General features: G+C 44.4%; 1 long non-coding RNA gene across 9 annotated transcripts in view; it reads left to right on the top strand.

Moving 5' to 3' along the window:
* LOC110255655 overlaps positions 1-16657 on the top strand; it is an 89809-nt gene that overhangs the window by 24677 nt on the left and 48475 nt on the right. For 6 of the 9 annotated variants that reach the window (XR_002336262.1, XR_002336266.1, XR_002336263.1 and 3 more), the window contains exons 3-4: positions 14967-15103; positions 15293-15762. This is a non-coding gene — a long non-coding RNA (uncharacterized LOC110255655). Of the gene's footprint in view, positions 1-1054; positions 1215-14966; positions 15104-15292; positions 15763-16657 lie in introns of all 9 variants that reach the window. The other 3 variants (XR_002336264.1, XR_002336265.1, XR_002336267.1) reach the window with 3 other exon arrangements.

Below are 16657 nucleotides of genomic sequence, written 5' to 3'. Positions count from 1 at the left end.
TTGTTATTGTTGGGAGGTGGGGATGGTTGTTTGAAGTTTATTTGATTCCTTAAGAGGTTTTTTTTGTTGTTGTTGTTAATAAGACTGATAGATTTCATCTTTTTTTTTTTTTTAATCTTTAGTTGCTGCATCTGCATGGCATATGGAGATTCCCAGGCTAGGGATCCAATAGGAACTGTAGTTGCCGGTCTATGTCACAGTCACAGGAATGCTGGATAGAGCTGCGTCTGCGACCTACACCACGATTCAGGGCAATGCCGGATCCTTAACCCACTGAGCGAGGCCAGGGATCGAACCTGCATCGTCATGGATGCTAGTGGGGTTCGCTAACTGCGGAGCCACCATGGGAACTCCTAAATTTCATCTTTGATTTCTCTATTTCTTGCTTCCTTTCCTTCACCTACATGTATATGATTGAGTCACTTTGCTGTGCAGCAGAAACTGGCACAATGTAAATCAACTATACTTTATTAAAAAATATCTAGGATATCAGTGTCTTTACATAGAGAGCAGAGGTGCTTTTTTCTTTTTTTTCCTTTTTTTTTTTTAAAGAATATTGATGTACAATTGGTATATAACATGTAAGTTTCAGGTGTAAAACATAATTCAATAATTGTATAGATGTCAAATGATCACTACCATAAGTCTAGTTATTACCCATCACCATCTTTTTTTTCTGAAAATAGGAAAAATCAGCTTGAATGGAGGTGCCCTAGATGCATATATTTGGTAGAGCCTTATAAATCAGCTGGGATCCAATCATAATTGAGTCGTATTTCACCCTCCAAATGCTGAAAGTTCCTGGGAGTTCTGAATAGAGGATCCAGCATAGCTTGTTTGAAGTTAGCAACTTGCTCTAAGTTACCAAACATTTCTCAACTTCCTAACGCACTGCAGGACGCATGAAATCCTGGGGACTCAGTGGAGACACTGTTCCCCCAGCCCCTCAAGGCATCAGCTTGTAGCCTGAGGTTGTAGTTCATTATAGCACATCACATCAGCTTTCGGAGCTGTACAGCCAAGGACAGTAAACGAACCCTCTCTTATTTTTGAGGAACTGGTGGAAGAGGAGCCCTCCGCCTGTCACCACTGTGGCTGGGACAGAGTGACCACACTGCTGTCGATTTGGACCTGTGACAGCATCCTCAGCTTCAAGGCGCATGCGCAGCCGAGGTTACCCAAATTCACGCTGCCTGACCGCACAGCCTCACTAGGTAACTCTGCCAGCCCAGAATAGCTCACAGAACTAATAGCAGTTCACAGGCGTTTTCAAAGAGGCGTCGGTGGAGAAATGGTGGGGATTTCAGGCAACTGCTCCGCACAGCCTGGCTCTCAGGCACCTTCGATCAGGTTTTAGCTGCGTATGTGCATATACCGGGCAGCGCCCCCAGGCGATTGGCTTAAATGGCCCCAAATGGAGCCGTTATCGCCTGTTATTTATGTATTTGATCTTGGAGTCACAGACGATTACTTAGAGCAAGATCTGAGGCTTCTCTGTGTGCTCTGGCCTGGCTTGTCCTCTTTCTTCCCTTAAGGCTGCTTCCAGCGTGGTCCAGCCTCTTTCTCTGCACCTTTCCCATTTTGGACGGTTCCCACTCCCCTCTGGGACATCGTCACCCTCGTGTCTGTAGTGCAGTTTCTGTCTCATTCTTGTTTGTTGACATGTCAGATGAGCAGATACGACCTTAACTTGGTTTCCTGGCAGTATCGGACAGGCCATAGAGAATTTGGTGAGAAGGCACTATTGAGGAATTAGGAGGAGAAAGAATGGAAGAATCACGGTTCTATAACTCTCAGGAATTCTCTTTCATTTCCCAGTAGCTCCGAGAGGAGTGTGTGTCCGCGTGTCTTTTTCTGGAACATTCTGATGGAGACACCACATTCTATCAAGTGCTCCTTGATTGTCTGTTTTCTGCACATCTTACATTCACTTGGTGTCAGTGTAAACCAGGTGCTTCTCAGCCATTATTGTTACACGGCTCACACAGAAAAGCTATGGTCATGCTGCACACTGGAATGGACGGGGCTGTGGGGATGCACTGCTTTTTTTATATAATGATTGTTATTTTTTCCGTTATAGTTGGTTTAGTGAGTGTTCTGTCAATTTTCTACTGTACAGCAAAATAACCCAGTCTCACACACACACACACACATTCTTTTTCTCACATTAGCCTCCATCATGCTCATTATAAGTGACTAGATATAATTCCCAGTGCTACACAGCAGGATCTCATTGCTTATCCATTCCAAAGGCAATAGTTTGTATCTATTAACCCTAGATTCCCAGTCCATCCCACTTGCCCCCCGCCTTGGCAGCCACAACTCTGTTCTCCAAGTCTATGAGTTTCTGTTGAAAGGTTTATTTGTGCTGTATATTAGACTCCAGATATAAGTGATATCATATGGTATTTGTCTTTCTCTTTCTGACTTACTTCACTTAGCATGAGAGTCTCTAGTTCCATCCATGTTGCTGCAAATGGCATTATTTCATTCTTATTCATGGCTGAGTAGTATTCCATATATATATATATGTATATATATATATATATATATATATATATATATATATACACACACACACACGCACACACACACACACCACGTCTTCTTAATCCATTCATCTGTCATTGGACATTCAGGTTGTTTCCATCTCTGGACTATTGTGAATATTGCTGCAATGAGCATATGGGTACATGTATCTTTTTCAAGGAAACTCTTATGCCCAAGAGTGGGATTGTGGGGTCATGTGGAAGGGTGTGCATTTATTCCCTAGGAATCCCTGAAACTGTAACTTTTTATCTGTAACTGAGAAAAGTGCCCGGGAATAAGAATGGTAACATATCGATAGGAAATATCTTGAATCCAAGTAGTAATGTAAGATGTAAAAACCTTCACAAATGTTGGCACTTTGTTGTTTGTAATAAGTTCTTCCCGGTTCCATGGGTTCTGATGTAGTCCGTGGTGGAGAAGGTCACTCTAAGGTGACATCATAATGAACTGCAACCCGTCGGGCCACTAGGAAGATGTTTTAGCTCTCTGACAGTGGGGTCGATGAATTTGGACCTTGAAATCATTCTTGAATGTCCAATACATTTTCCTACCTGGTTTTCAATATAAAGCACTCTTATTTCTCTTGGGAGTCCTCTGGCTGAAATTCAAGGCCCTTTTTCAGTGCCAAAATCTAAAATCTCCATTTCATCAGCTTTGACTACATGTAAAAAATGTCAGAATGCATTATGACAACTTTATTATCAGATAAAGCCAGAAACATCCTTCTATTGTCTTCAAATACTCAGAAGCGTCAATGCGTGAAAACACATCAGAGCTGCTTCTCTGGAAATGCAGTGTTGGGCTTGAACCTGCCAAAAATGTACACTGTGGCCTGTTAGTGTCGAATCTCTTAATTCCTCCCACGAAAGGAGAGAGAGGTTGCAGCCCGTGAGAGGTAAGGCTCATGCCTGGGGTCACGCTTTCTCTCCGTGGGAGAAAAGTCCAAGGCATCAGACTGCAGCACAGGTGCAAAGGACCAGTGGTAGAATTCCAACACTTGTGAACTTTGGGAAAAATGTGTGTTGATTTTTAGGTTCAGGTTCTGGCTTTAAACAAATGAATAACATGGTCTCAGTCTTGAAGAGTTCAAAGGGCAGGTGGGGGACGTCAGTATGAGTAGGTGATAATATGATGTCAAAAAAACACATTCAAACACTGTGACAGCTCACCACCTCTTCCCCGGGGAGGAGGCTTCCCAGAGGGAGAAACTTTGAGCTGGGCTTTGAAGAGTGAGCTGGAGTTTGCCTGGATGAGAAACCTAAGCATCTTTCATCCAGGGGTAACAGCACTTTGGGGAGTAAGAAGTTTGGAAGGGAGTTCCCGTCGTGGATCAGTGGTTAACGAATCCGATTAGGAACCATGAGGTTGTGGGTTCGATCCCTGGCCTCGCTCGGTGGGTTAAGGATCCGGCGTTGCCATGAGCTGTGGTGTAGGTTGCAGATGCGGCTCGGATCCCGAGTTGCAGTGGCTGTGGTGTAGGCCGGCGGCTGCAGCTCTGATTTGACCCCTAGCCTGGGAACCTCCATATGCTGTGGGAGTGGCCCAAGAAATGGCTAAAAGACAAAAAAAAAAAAAAAAAGTTTGGAAGAAAGGCAAATTGGTAGGAATAACTAATTTAAAGGAGTGTGTGTGACTGTTTCAGCTTGACTCCCACTTATAATTATTTTTTCCTGAGGCTACACTGTGGTGTCTCCTGTCTGTTGCTTTCTGAAGAGCCCAATCAGCAGTGATCCAAGACAGACACCGAGCCTAGTAGCCTCCCACGCCATTGGGTTGGGTTCTGTTGGATCTGTAGGATGTTTATAAATCATACCGTTAAAGCACTCACGGTGGTATATCGACTGAGACAAAGCAGGAAGCATCCTGCTTCTCTTTGTTTGCAGTGGGAGCGGGGAGGAGGCTGAAGCAGAAAGAGCAGTGAGTGACTCATTCCAGAGGGGTCAGAACAGAACTCAGGACCCTGACATCCAGGGCCCACCTTGGTGCATAGCCACCCAGCATCCAAGGCCTCCAGACAATTGTTTTCCAGGTCCCAGGCCCCTCATCCTCTTAGGGGAAGGCTCACAAAGGCAGCAACATCTCTGCCAAACCGAGATCCTTTTTTTCCTCTGGAAAGAGGGACCATGGGTACGTGCTGTTTTCCAGCCACCAAGAAAGGAAGGACTTAGCAGGTCACTCTTGGGGTATCTACTGAGCCTTGTCCTCTGCTCAGCGCAGTTCAAGGGCAGTTGGACGTCTCTAAGACATGGTCTTGGCCCTTCGAAGTTCCCAGTCAGGATGGGGATTGATCACACAGACTTGGCTGTAAGAACACAGGAAGTCCCTCTTCTTTTCCTTGGATCATCTCAGCCATTCCCTTCGGTACCAACTTTGCTGAGTCCTTTGAAGACTTCCAGAACTTTTTTTTTTTCGGAATCAGCACTTCCAATGGCCTCCTGGACATCTTTGCGAAGATGTCCTTGAGGCCATTCAAATGCTGCAGATTCAGGATGAGATTCACTCTTTCTTCTCTAAGCCCACCCCAAGTGCTCACCTTCTTGGGTTAAAGGTCTTGGTAAAAGGTACCATCTTCCACCCAGTAGGCAGGGCAGATAGCGCAGGGCGGGGGGGATTGAATCTGACCTGTCGCTTCCCTCCCACCTTCATACCCAACCTGTCAATAACAGGTGTTCACTGTCTTCCAACTAAGTTTCAAATTCCTTTTGTGGTCCTTTGAAAATGTGGCATTTTACACCTCCCATCCGTACCCCAAGGTTATGGCTTCTGTATGCTTCTGTACACAAACATGCAAGCTTATGGGAGCAACAGACGATGGCGTTGGGATGCCTGTCAGACCGTCTGTGATGGCTCAGTTTCTTCTAGTTAAGCCTGTTTGGGGTTAACTCCATCTTTCGAGTTTCTCTCCTCCCCTGGCTTCTTCTCAAGAGGGCATCTGTGTGGAGGGAAGCTGGTGACCTTGCACAAGGGAAGGAGTGTGTGGGTGGGGGATGGGGAGACTCAAGCTGGCGAGATCCACATGCTGTCACCTGGTCTCCAGCTGAGACATCCTTTTGCTACTCCCTGGGGAGTAGCCCCCAGCTTCCCTAAGCCATCAGGGGTGATGTCTTGGTCTCCCCTGGTCTTTGGTAGTGTCATCATCCACCACTGCCAACCCTGCCCCCTCCCCGGGTCCCCTCGTTCGGAGGGACCAGCTGTTTGTGGCTCCACACGCTGACCCCATGTCCCTGCCCCTCCCTCAGGCTCTCAGCCTGCCCTTGCCTCCCCAGTAGGTGGGAGCTTCTGGGTCTTCCACACTCCATGCTGTGTTGACTACGTCTACCTGCAGGTATGCTTCTCTGCCAATGCCATGTCTACATCTTTACCATTAGCCCCAGTGTTCTCAGCTGTAGTCGTGTTTATCTGGGTTTCCTACGCATCCTCTGAGCTCTGACCTCTCTGCTCTGCCTCTGGAAGATGAAGAGCTTGTTCTTTTTCTTCTTTCTGGGTGATCAGGTTTTATATTCCTCCATATGGAGGTAGCATCTGAGCTCCTTTCCCTGGGGCCATAGGCTGATAGGGCTAGAGGGGAATATGATTTATAGAGGAAATAAAATTCATCTTTACTATTTTCAACATAGTATTCTTATTATACATAGACCCATTCATACATGCATACCTCTGTCCATTTTTTCTTAGAATTATACTGTACATATTTTTTCTGAAACTTTAAAAAATGCTAATATATTTTGGAGTACTGTTCATTTTTGAGTACTGAGATAGCCTAACCTTCCTTTTAATGGCTATCTCATTCTTTGTGATGGGTCTATAATATTCCATTCTGTGACTATTGCCATTTGTCTATTTCAGTTCATTTTATTTTATTTTTTTATTTTTTAAAGTTTTATTGAAGTATAGTGGATTTACAAGGTTGTAATAATTTCTGCTGTACAGCAAAGCGATTCATTTATACATGTACACACATCTATTCTCTTTCAGATTCTTTTCCCATATAGATGATCAAAGAATATTGGGTAGAGTTCCCTGCGCTATATAGCAGGTCCCCAATGACCATCCATTCCGTATACAATAGTATGCACATGCCAATTTTATTTTACTTTTAAAAATATCCGTGTATTCTGTGCAACAAAATTTTGGCAGTCTCTGCATTTCCTTTACAAGTTTGGTGTGTCCTATATTGCTTCAAAAAGTACTTTCTACTCTAAGACTGAACACATATTCCTTCTCTATTTTCTCTTACACTTTTAAAAGTTTATTTGGCTTTTATTTTTTACATGTGTTGGTATAGGCATTTTCCCATATATTTTGGAATTGAATATTTTAAAATAAAACTATTTTTCCCCCCATGGAGAAATTTTCTAGCTGGTATTGGGGCAAATTTAGGTTGAGGGATGTTCTCATCAACCTCAGTTTCAGGCTCAGCATGTCACTTTGGACTCATTTGTCTCAATTTGGACTCATCTGTCCCCTCTTTACCTTGTTGGGTTGCTGTCTATGTGAATGCTCAGGCTGGGTTCACAGATTGCCAATGTGAACGTCCTGATGAACAAGCAAAATTCAGCTTATTTAAAATCCTCATACATCTTCTCAGATCCACCTCTCAGAGTATTGACAACAAAAACAAAAATAAACAAATGGAACCTAATCAAACTTCAAAGTTTCTGCACAGCAAAGGAAACCCTAAACAACACAAAAAGACAACCCATGGAATGGGAGAAAATCTTTGCAAGTGAATCGACTGACAAGGGATTAATCTTCAAAATTTATAAACAACTTCTGCAGCTCCATACCACACACACACAAAAAAAAAACAAACAAGCCTATCAAAAAATGGGCAGAAGATCTAAACAGACAGTTCTCCAAAGAAGACATACAGATGGCTGAGAAACACATGAAAGGATGTTCAGCATCACTCATTATTAGAGAAATGCAAATCAAAACCACTCTGAGGTACCACCTTACACCAGCCAGAATGGCCATCATCCCAAAGTCTACAAACAATAAGTGCAGGAGAGGGTGTGGAGAAAAAGGAACCCTAGTACACTGTTGGTGGGATTGTACATTGGTGCAACCACTGTGGAAAGCAGTATGGAGATTCCTCAGAAAACTAAACATAGAACTCCCATTTGATCCAGCTATCCCACTCCTGGGCATCTATCTAGAGAAAACCATGACTCGCAAAGACACATGTACTCCAGTGTTCATTGCAGCACTCTTTTCAATAGCCAAGACATGGAAACAACCTAAATGTCCATCGACAGAGGAGTGGATCCAGAAGCTGTGGTACATATACACAATGGAATATTACTCAGCCATTAAAAAGAACGAAATACCAGCATTTTTAGCAACATGGATGGACCTAGAAACTATCATGCTCAGTGAAGTCAGCCATACAATGAGACACCAACATCAAATGCTTTCACTGACATGTGGAATCTGAAAAAAGGACAGGCTGAACTTCTTTGCAGAACAGATGCTGACTCACAGACATTGAAAAACTTTTGGTCTCCAGAGGAGACAGTTTGGGGGGTGGGGGGATGTGCTTGGGCTGTGGGATGGAAATCCTGTGAAATCAGGCTGTTATGATCACTATACAACTACAGATGTGATAAATTCATTTGAGTAATAAAAAAAATGGAAGAAAAAAAAAAGACAATTACCATAGACATCTAACCATTGATTGATTGATTGATTGATTTGTCTTTTGTCTTTTTAAGGCCACACCCGTGGCACATGGAGGTTCCCAGGCTAGGGGTCCAGTTGGAGCTACAGCTCCCGGCCTATACCACAGCCACAGCAACACAGAATCCAAGCCGCATCTGTGACCTTTACCACAGCTCACGGCAATGCTAGATCCTTAACCCACTGAGCAAGGCCAGGGATCGAATCCGAAACCTCAAGGTTCCTAGTCAGATTCGTTTCCCCTACGCCACGACAGGAACTTCTCCTTTGGATCTTGATGCAGAGAAGATTCCTTTGAAACGTGCTGCTGGCTTGCCAACTTTTGCTTCTGATTAGCTGGGGTATTCTGGTGATGGCGAGACAGAGCGTTGCGAATCTGAGCCGAACACGGTCAGATCCGTTTTGGATAAAGCCAAGCTTTCAAGAGGAGTTGCCACATGGGAGGGCGTGTTGGTTTCGGGCGTGTTGCATTGACATGGGCTGGTATAAGCCTGGTGTGTAGAACAGGGCACGGGGCAGGTGTGCAGAAGCAGAACACCCATGCGCCTTAATTCTGAGACCTGAATTTAGAGACCTCTTTTCTGCCCATTCATTGATGTATCATGATCTGCTCTGAGTAAAACCAAATGGACCTGGAACGTGGGTGATTCCCAGCGGGGGACGGCTGGGGCAGGAGCAGTCCTGAGGTTTCTTTTGCTAAGCAAACAACTTACAGAACCACATGGCAAATCTGGAAACAAGACCAGAGGGTGGGAGGAGATTTTTAAGTTGTTTGACAGAATACCTGTTTGGAGGCGCTGCGGAAAAATTCCACGAAGTACTTCACAAACAGAAGATGTATGTGGATCATTGATGTGCTAATTGCAATTTGAAATCTTCCAAAGATCTCTAGCAGGTGATTTTTTTTTTTCTCCCTCTGCATTCATTATGTTGTTTGTACTTGAGAGGAATGAATCTGTACTTCAAGAATGTTTATAATTCAGATGCTTCAGAAGTTCCAGTTGTTTCTCATCCTTAATTAGGGGTGTTTTGTGGTTTATTTCCATCTTGGTTCAAGAAATCCTAAAAGGATTTCTATAGGAGGTGGTGTGTGTGTGTGTGTGTGTGTGTGTGTGTGTGTGTGTTTAAATTTTCCATGTTACTCTCTGATAAGAATCCCTCCCTGCTTTTTAATCTTTGAAAACATGTTTAAAATTTATAAAAATATTGGAAATTCTTTTTAGGAGGTTGGATTGTTTTTCCACTTTTGTGCTTCCTCCAGCTGTGGAATGTGCATGAATGCTTTTGCTGTGCAGCCTTGCTGTCCCTCCTTCCAGAACAAGCAGAACATATGCATTTTATTTCTTTCTTTTTCTTTTTTGCTTTTCAGGGCCGCACCTGCATCATATGGAGGTTCCCAGGCTAGGGGTCCAGTTGGAGCTGTAGCTACTGGCCTATACCACTGCCACAGCAAGGCCAGATCTGAACCACGTCTGCAACCTACACCACAGCTCTCGGCAACGCAGGCCCCTTAACCCACTGACCAAGGGCAGGGATCGAACCTGCATCCTCATGGATCCTAGTCAGATCTGTTTCCACTGAGCCATGGCAGGAACTCCAGAACATATGTATTTTCTTCTTTCTCTCTTTTTTATATTTTAATTTTATATTTGAATATATTATAATACTTTATGACCAACGGATTATCAATGAACAAAAGTATGGAGAAGGAAGATGATGGCAAATGTATAGCTTGGAGTTGGAAGGGTTATTAGGATACAAAAGCCATGTCATGAGGTGTCCACACTGGTTAGTGGTGAGTCATTTCCCTGTATTTTCTTATTTCATTGATTTCCTCTGGCCAATCGCATCTTATTTTTACCGAGACATAATTCACCTACCATAAAATTCACCATTTTAAAGTGTACAACTCCGTGGTTTTGGGGGTATGCGCAGAGTTGGGCAACCAGTGCCATCATCTAATTCCAGAGCATTTTCATCACCCCAGAAAGGAACCCCCTACCCACCAGAAGTCCCTCCCCATTTTCCCTGAACTTCACGCAACCTCTAATCTACTTTCTTTCTTTAGGGACCTTTCCTCCACATGGGATCTAACACCATGTGTCTTTCGATCTGGCACCTTTCACTCAGTGCAATGTATTCAAATCTTGTCCATGTTGTACCATCTACCAGCATTTCATTGCTTTTTATGGCCAAATAATAGGCCATATTCTCAATCCATTCATTACTTCATGGACATTTGATGTGTCTCCCCTATTTGGCTATTGTGAATAATGCTGCTATGCATGTGCATAGACAGATTTTTCGGTAAATATGGTTTTTTTTTTCTTTTGAGTATATACCTAAGGATAGAAATGAACCACACGGTGCCTCTCTATACATTGGAGAAGCTGCCAATCTGTTTTCCGGGATAGATGCCTCATCTGATATCTCCAGCAGCAACATATGAAGGTTTCAATTCCTCCATATCCTTGTCAGCACTTCCTACTGTCTGTCATTTTGATTATAGCCATCCCAGTGGGTGTGACGTGGCACCTTAGCGTGGTTTTGATTTCCTTCCCCCGTTTGTTAATCAGGTCGAACATCATTCCGTGTGCTAGCCCGTTCAATCTGAATGTCTGTGCTGGGAGCAGAGGTTTTAGGTCTTCCTGGGGATTGGACTTGGCTTCTCATTGCTTCCACTGACTCTCAGGAGAACATGCCCCGGGGAGCTGCGGAGCCAGGGAGAAGGAGGAGACAGATGAGCAGACCTAAGCCCCATCCAAAGTCTGCTACTGAAAGCAGCCAATGGCCCTCCTACCGCTCGTTCTTTTTTTTTTTTTTTTTTTTTTTTTTTTTTTTTTTTTTTAGGGCCACACCCGCGGCATATGGAGGTTCCCAGGCTAGGGGTCAAATTGGAGCTGTACCTGCCGGCCTACACCACAGCCACGCAACACAGGATCTGAGCCGCGTCTGCGACCTACACCACAGCTCACAGCAACGGTGGATCCTTAACCCACTGAGCGAGGCCAGAGATCGAACCTGCCACCTCATGGTTCCTATTCAGATTCGTGAACCACTGAGCCACGATGGGAACTCCCCACCCCTTGTTCTTATGCGGCACCAAAACCTGGGAGTATACACAGCACTGGTGCAGCAGGGCCCGATGAAGATGTGTGTAAAACATGCACACTTGCTAAAAAGCAATTAAGGAACATCTCTTAACCTCTACCCAGAGGAAGAGCAGTGCCAACATCTTAGATGTCTTTTGCACGTCCTTCCATCACATCCCCCTTCAGTGATCTCTAAACAATCGCTGAACAGCCCAGCAGTCATAAAAAACAAACTCAAGGTTACCAAAGGGGGTAGCAGGGCCAGGGGGAGATAAATTAGGAGTTTGGGATTAACGGATACACACTATTGTATATAAAATAGATAAACAACAAAGACCTTCTTTATAGCCCAAGGAACTCTATGCAGTATCTTATAGCAACCTATAATGGAAAAGAGTCTGAAAAAGAGTATGTGGGGGGTGTGTGTGTGTGTGTAACTGAATTACCTGGCTATACACTTGAAACTAACACAACATTGTAAATTAGCCGTACCTCCATAAAAAGTCTTTGTTTTTTATGTAGTACTTTATTCTTTTTTTGTGGGGTAAACAGACAATATACAGTAGTTAACATTGTGTCTTTTTTTTTTCTTTCTTTTTTTTTTTGCTTTTCAGGGCTGCTCCTATGGCCCACGGAAGTTCCCAGGCTAGGGGTCGAATTGGAGGTGCCGCTGCCAGCTCACACCACAGCCACAGCAACGAGGGATCTAAGCTTCATCTGCGACCTACATACCATTCATGGCAATGTCACATCCTTAACCTGCTGAGTGAGGCCAGGGATGGAACCCTCATCTTCGGGAATACTAGTCGGGCTCATTACCTCTGAGCCACAACGGGAACTCCAACATTTTGTCATCATGTAAGTTCAGTCATACTCCATGTATTCTAATTAGCTTACACTTTTTTTTTTTTTTTTTTGTCTTTTTGCCTTTTCTAGTGCCGCTCGCTCGGCATATGGAGGTTCCCAGGCTAGGGGTCAAATCAGAGCTGTAGCTGCGGTCTACACCAGAGCCACAGCAATGTGGGATCTGAGCCGCGTCTGCGACCTACACCACAGCTCACGGCAACGCCAGATCCTTAACCTACTGAGCAAGGCCAGGGATCGAACCTGCAACCTCATGGTTCCTAGTCAGATTCATTAACCACTGTGCCACCACGGGAACTCCTACCTTACACTTTTAACATTGTGTTTCTGAGGTTGGTCTCTGTGGGTATGTGCCCTGCAGTTTCTTTGTGTTTGTTGTTGCCTTTCATTGTATAAATAATCTATGATTTATTTAGTAAAGTTTATGAATGTTGGATTTTTTTCATTTTGGGCTATGACTCCGATGCTCCCATAAGTATTCTTGTACGTACAGATGGAGCAGAGCTTAAGGATGGCTCTAGGGTGTACGCCTACAACTGAAATGGCAAGGTCCAGGCGCATAGACATTTTTAACTTTTCCAAGCAACATCACATGTTTTCCAGAGTGGTTACACTAAATCCACCTCCACGGCAGTGTGTAGAAGCCCCCACTGCTGCCCTTTCCAGCCAACCCTGGATGATGATAGGAATTTAAATGTATGCCACTCTGGTGGGTGTGTTACGGAATCTCGTTGTGGTTTATTTTTGTATTTCTCTCATTACTAATGAACAGAAGCATCTAATTAATATGTTTGTCTTGCCTCTCTTGTCAAGTATTGAAGTATTTTTGCTGCATTTTTATTGGATTTGTTGTCGAATTAATTTGCAGGTATTGCCACATATTTTGTATGCTAATCGTTTGTGATATGTGTTGTAAATATATTTTTCCCACGTGTGGTTTTGCTTTTAACTTTCTTGCATCTTATTAATGGACATGCCTTTTTTGTCTATTTTGGCAAATGTTTATTAAGTGCTTTAATATGAAATAGGAGCTCTTCTAGCTTTACCTGCTCTAAGTTAGTGAAAAAAAGTAGACCCATTCTTGGCCCTCAGAGAACCTATATTCTGGTAGAGGAAGGCAGGTAATAAAAATATATAATAAGTAGATGATGTTGCATGTCAGCAATATATTGAATCTGCTGTATAAATAGAGAATCCTAAACTTCAGTGAAATGCTGAAATTCCTCTTTGCTCAGTTTGAGCAGACTTCAGGCTTCTATAAGCATGAAGAAGGGGGGCTTGCTCAGTGGCTTCTCATCCATCAGTCCCTCACCCCCCTTGCTTGGCTGCACTAGAGTCAGAGGAGAGATTGAAGGAAAGATACTGGACAGAGATGAGCTTCCTGGTCTATCGTGGGCATTATGATAGCAACAAGTTTGGCCAGAGTTTGAAGGTGATTCTTACTTCATGGTGACGATTTACAGATGTTTTCCAAGCTCATCGGTGTAGATCTATCCATCCACCCATCCATCCAACCAACCATCCATCCACCCACCCACCCATCCATCCAACCATCCATCTACCCATCCAACCACCCGCACATCCAGTCATCCATCCAACCATCGGAGAACTCTATATTGAATTGGCATATATGCTCTGTGCCATTTTTCTCCACAGTACTTATCTGATTATTTATTTGTTTACTGTATTTTAAAATTGTTCATGACCTATGTCCTTTACTAGAATGTAAACTCTTTGATGGCAGAGAATGAACCTGTTTATGCACCCCTGTGTCAACAGAGTCTAAAACAGTGTCTGAGGCATAGTAAATGCTCAATAATGGTCTAATGAATTAATAGAACTGAGGTTTTGAATCTAGGAAGTTCAAACCATGGTGGTAGCTTGAAACGTGTGCTTTTAAGATTCTGTCTTCACCTTTTCTCAGCATAAATAATTTCCAGGATTCTCCTCTATCTTGATAGACTATTTAACATCATTTAAGTTGCTTTGGTTCCTTTTGTTTAAACCCCTTTGATCCACTCCCCCCTAAATTATATATGAAAAACCGCATAGGAAGTTCCTGTGTGGCACAGTGGCTTAAGGATCTAGCTTTGCTGCCGCTGTGGCACAGGTCACAACTGCGGTGCAGGTCAGTCCTTGGCCCAGGAACTTCTGCACACTGCAAGTACAGCCAAAAACAACAACAAAAAACTCCTGCATATTTATTCATTCATTTTACAAATAGTTATTAAGCACATTCTCTGTGCCAGATGCTGTTCTGGGCACTGTGGATAGATTCCTTCTTACTAAAGAAGCCACATGGGGGTTTGAGAGACAAATCATTAAACAAGCTAAAAATAATGAGTATAATTTCAGGTAAGTGCTATGAGGAAAATAAATTGGGGAAAGGGGACAGTGACTGAACAGGGCATCGGCAGGTGGTACTGAATGGTGTCCACAGGAGGTGATATTTCACCAAGACCAGGATGCCATGAAGGAGCCAGTCCAGCAGAGAGCTGGGGAAAGGACATTTGAGGCAGTGGGACAAGCTCATGCAAATTCCCAGGGGAATAATGGAAGGTGCACGTGCCTGAGGGACTGGGTAGACCATAAGGCTACAGAAGTAGGGACTGACTCCTGTATTAAGGAAGTCGGTGGGCCTAATCTGATTTTGAAATCACCACTCCAAGCCAAATAGTAATATTCACTCTTATCCTCAACATCTTCCCCCTGCCCCGGTTTACTTATTGTCCCTGCAGCTTTACTTTTTTTTTTTTTTTTTTTTGGCTATGCCAACTGCAGGCAGAAGTTCCTGGACCATGGATAGAACCTGTGCCGTGGCCACCACCCAAGCCTCAGCAGGGACCATGCTGGATCCTGAACTTGCTGCACCGCCAGGGAGCTCTGCCCTGCAGCTTTGCTTGGTTTAAGCCCATCAGGTCAGTTTTTCATTTTAGAGCAAATGGAATGCAGCTAGGATAAAAAGCATTGTCCACTTGGCTTATATGCATCTGGATGTTCCACATTAAAAAAAAAAAACAAAAAAACACTTCGTGGATGGTTTTCTCACCTGGATGTGGCACAGGGCAGTCTGGTGTATACTAATTACCTTTATCTATGCATTCCAGGGCCTCTGATCCACTATGAGATCCAAGCATGGTAGAGACAGGGAGGCATCTTGAAACTCTTCAATCCAGCTTCACCCTCTTGCAGGTGAGGAAACTGAGACATCTGGGTGTACGTTACGCGTCATTCCATTAAACAGAGGCTGAGCAGCGGGATCGGGCCTGTTGTCTGGTTCCCAGGACCGTGTGCCGTGTTGTGCAGAACCTGCATCCTCTCTGTTCTCTTTGGGCCTCAGCAGTGGTTCTGAGTCCGGATGCTTCGCCCGATGACAGCCAATGAGCATGGGATTGCGATGATTAAGCTGCCTTATCCATTAGCTGGAAAGCAAAAGAAGAAAGGGCAACAGACAGGTGCCTTTGTTTATTCTACACCTGTCTACTGAGTGCTACCCGAGTCTGTACTTCGCTAGGCCCGAGGACACAGCAGAGGACGAGGATGTGAAACTCACCAGTGACTGGGAAGCTGAGTCCCGGTGAGTGAATCAAAGTGGCCCCGGGAGGTAATTCTTGTTCCATATAGGTTATTGAATTGTCAACACACCTTTTACCCATAAGATTTCCACATATTGCAGGCTGTTAGGTATGTGATACAGGATTTCCTGCACAACACAACTCTCTCTCTCTTCACCACCTAGCATATAGCCTCATTTGTCTGCTGAAACAGGAAGGTGTTTGTCCATGGGTCCCTGAGACCTGGAAACAGAAGGTACTGTAGGTCTCTTGTCAGGGTCACGTGGATTCCTCCGCCCCCAGCCCCACAATAAGCATCCACAGTCAGGAGAGTCTCGCAGCAGGACCAGTGGCCGGCAGGTGGAAGATGTAACAGGTGATGCCCACCAATCAGAGACAGCGGGTTGGAGGCAAAGCCTCTGGCAGCAAGGGCCAATCAGATGAGAGTCTGGCAGGCAGGGGTAGAATTTTTCAGAGTGGGGAGTCCTGTCCCCTGGCATGTTTAGGGCATGAAAGTGTCAAGAGAATGGGAGGGGACCCATGGCAGAGTCTCAAGAAAGAGCAAGATGGCGAGGTCTTCCTGGAGCTGCGTCCCAGGGCGATGCTTGGACAAGAGAGCACAGAAGCAGCCAGAAAGCCCAGCAAAAGCACAGCCATTTGAAGCAGCATTCAAAGCCCAGAGGGGAACCTGGTAAACCTCATTTTATGCTGAGCCATCAAACTTTGATCCCTGTGTTTTTCTCGCCTAAGGATCAGCCCACAAATGATGTCTAAGGGGTTTCAGGTGTGCGAAATAAGGAAGCGGGAGCATATGGAGGCAAAGAGCGTGCCACGGGGGTGGCTTTGATGGACATTATCTTAAGGAAGTGGTTTTCCTGCTCCTGTGCACCAGAGTCCCCAGAAGGAGTATTGAAACAT

Source organism: Sus scrofa, chromosome 10 (genome assembly GCF_000003025.6).
Source record: "Sus scrofa isolate TJ Tabasco breed Duroc chromosome 10, Sscrofa11.1, whole genome shotgun sequence".
NCBI lineage: Eukaryota > Metazoa > Chordata > Mammalia > Artiodactyla > Suidae > Sus > Sus scrofa.
This window is presented reverse-complemented; position numbering and strand designations above follow the sequence as displayed.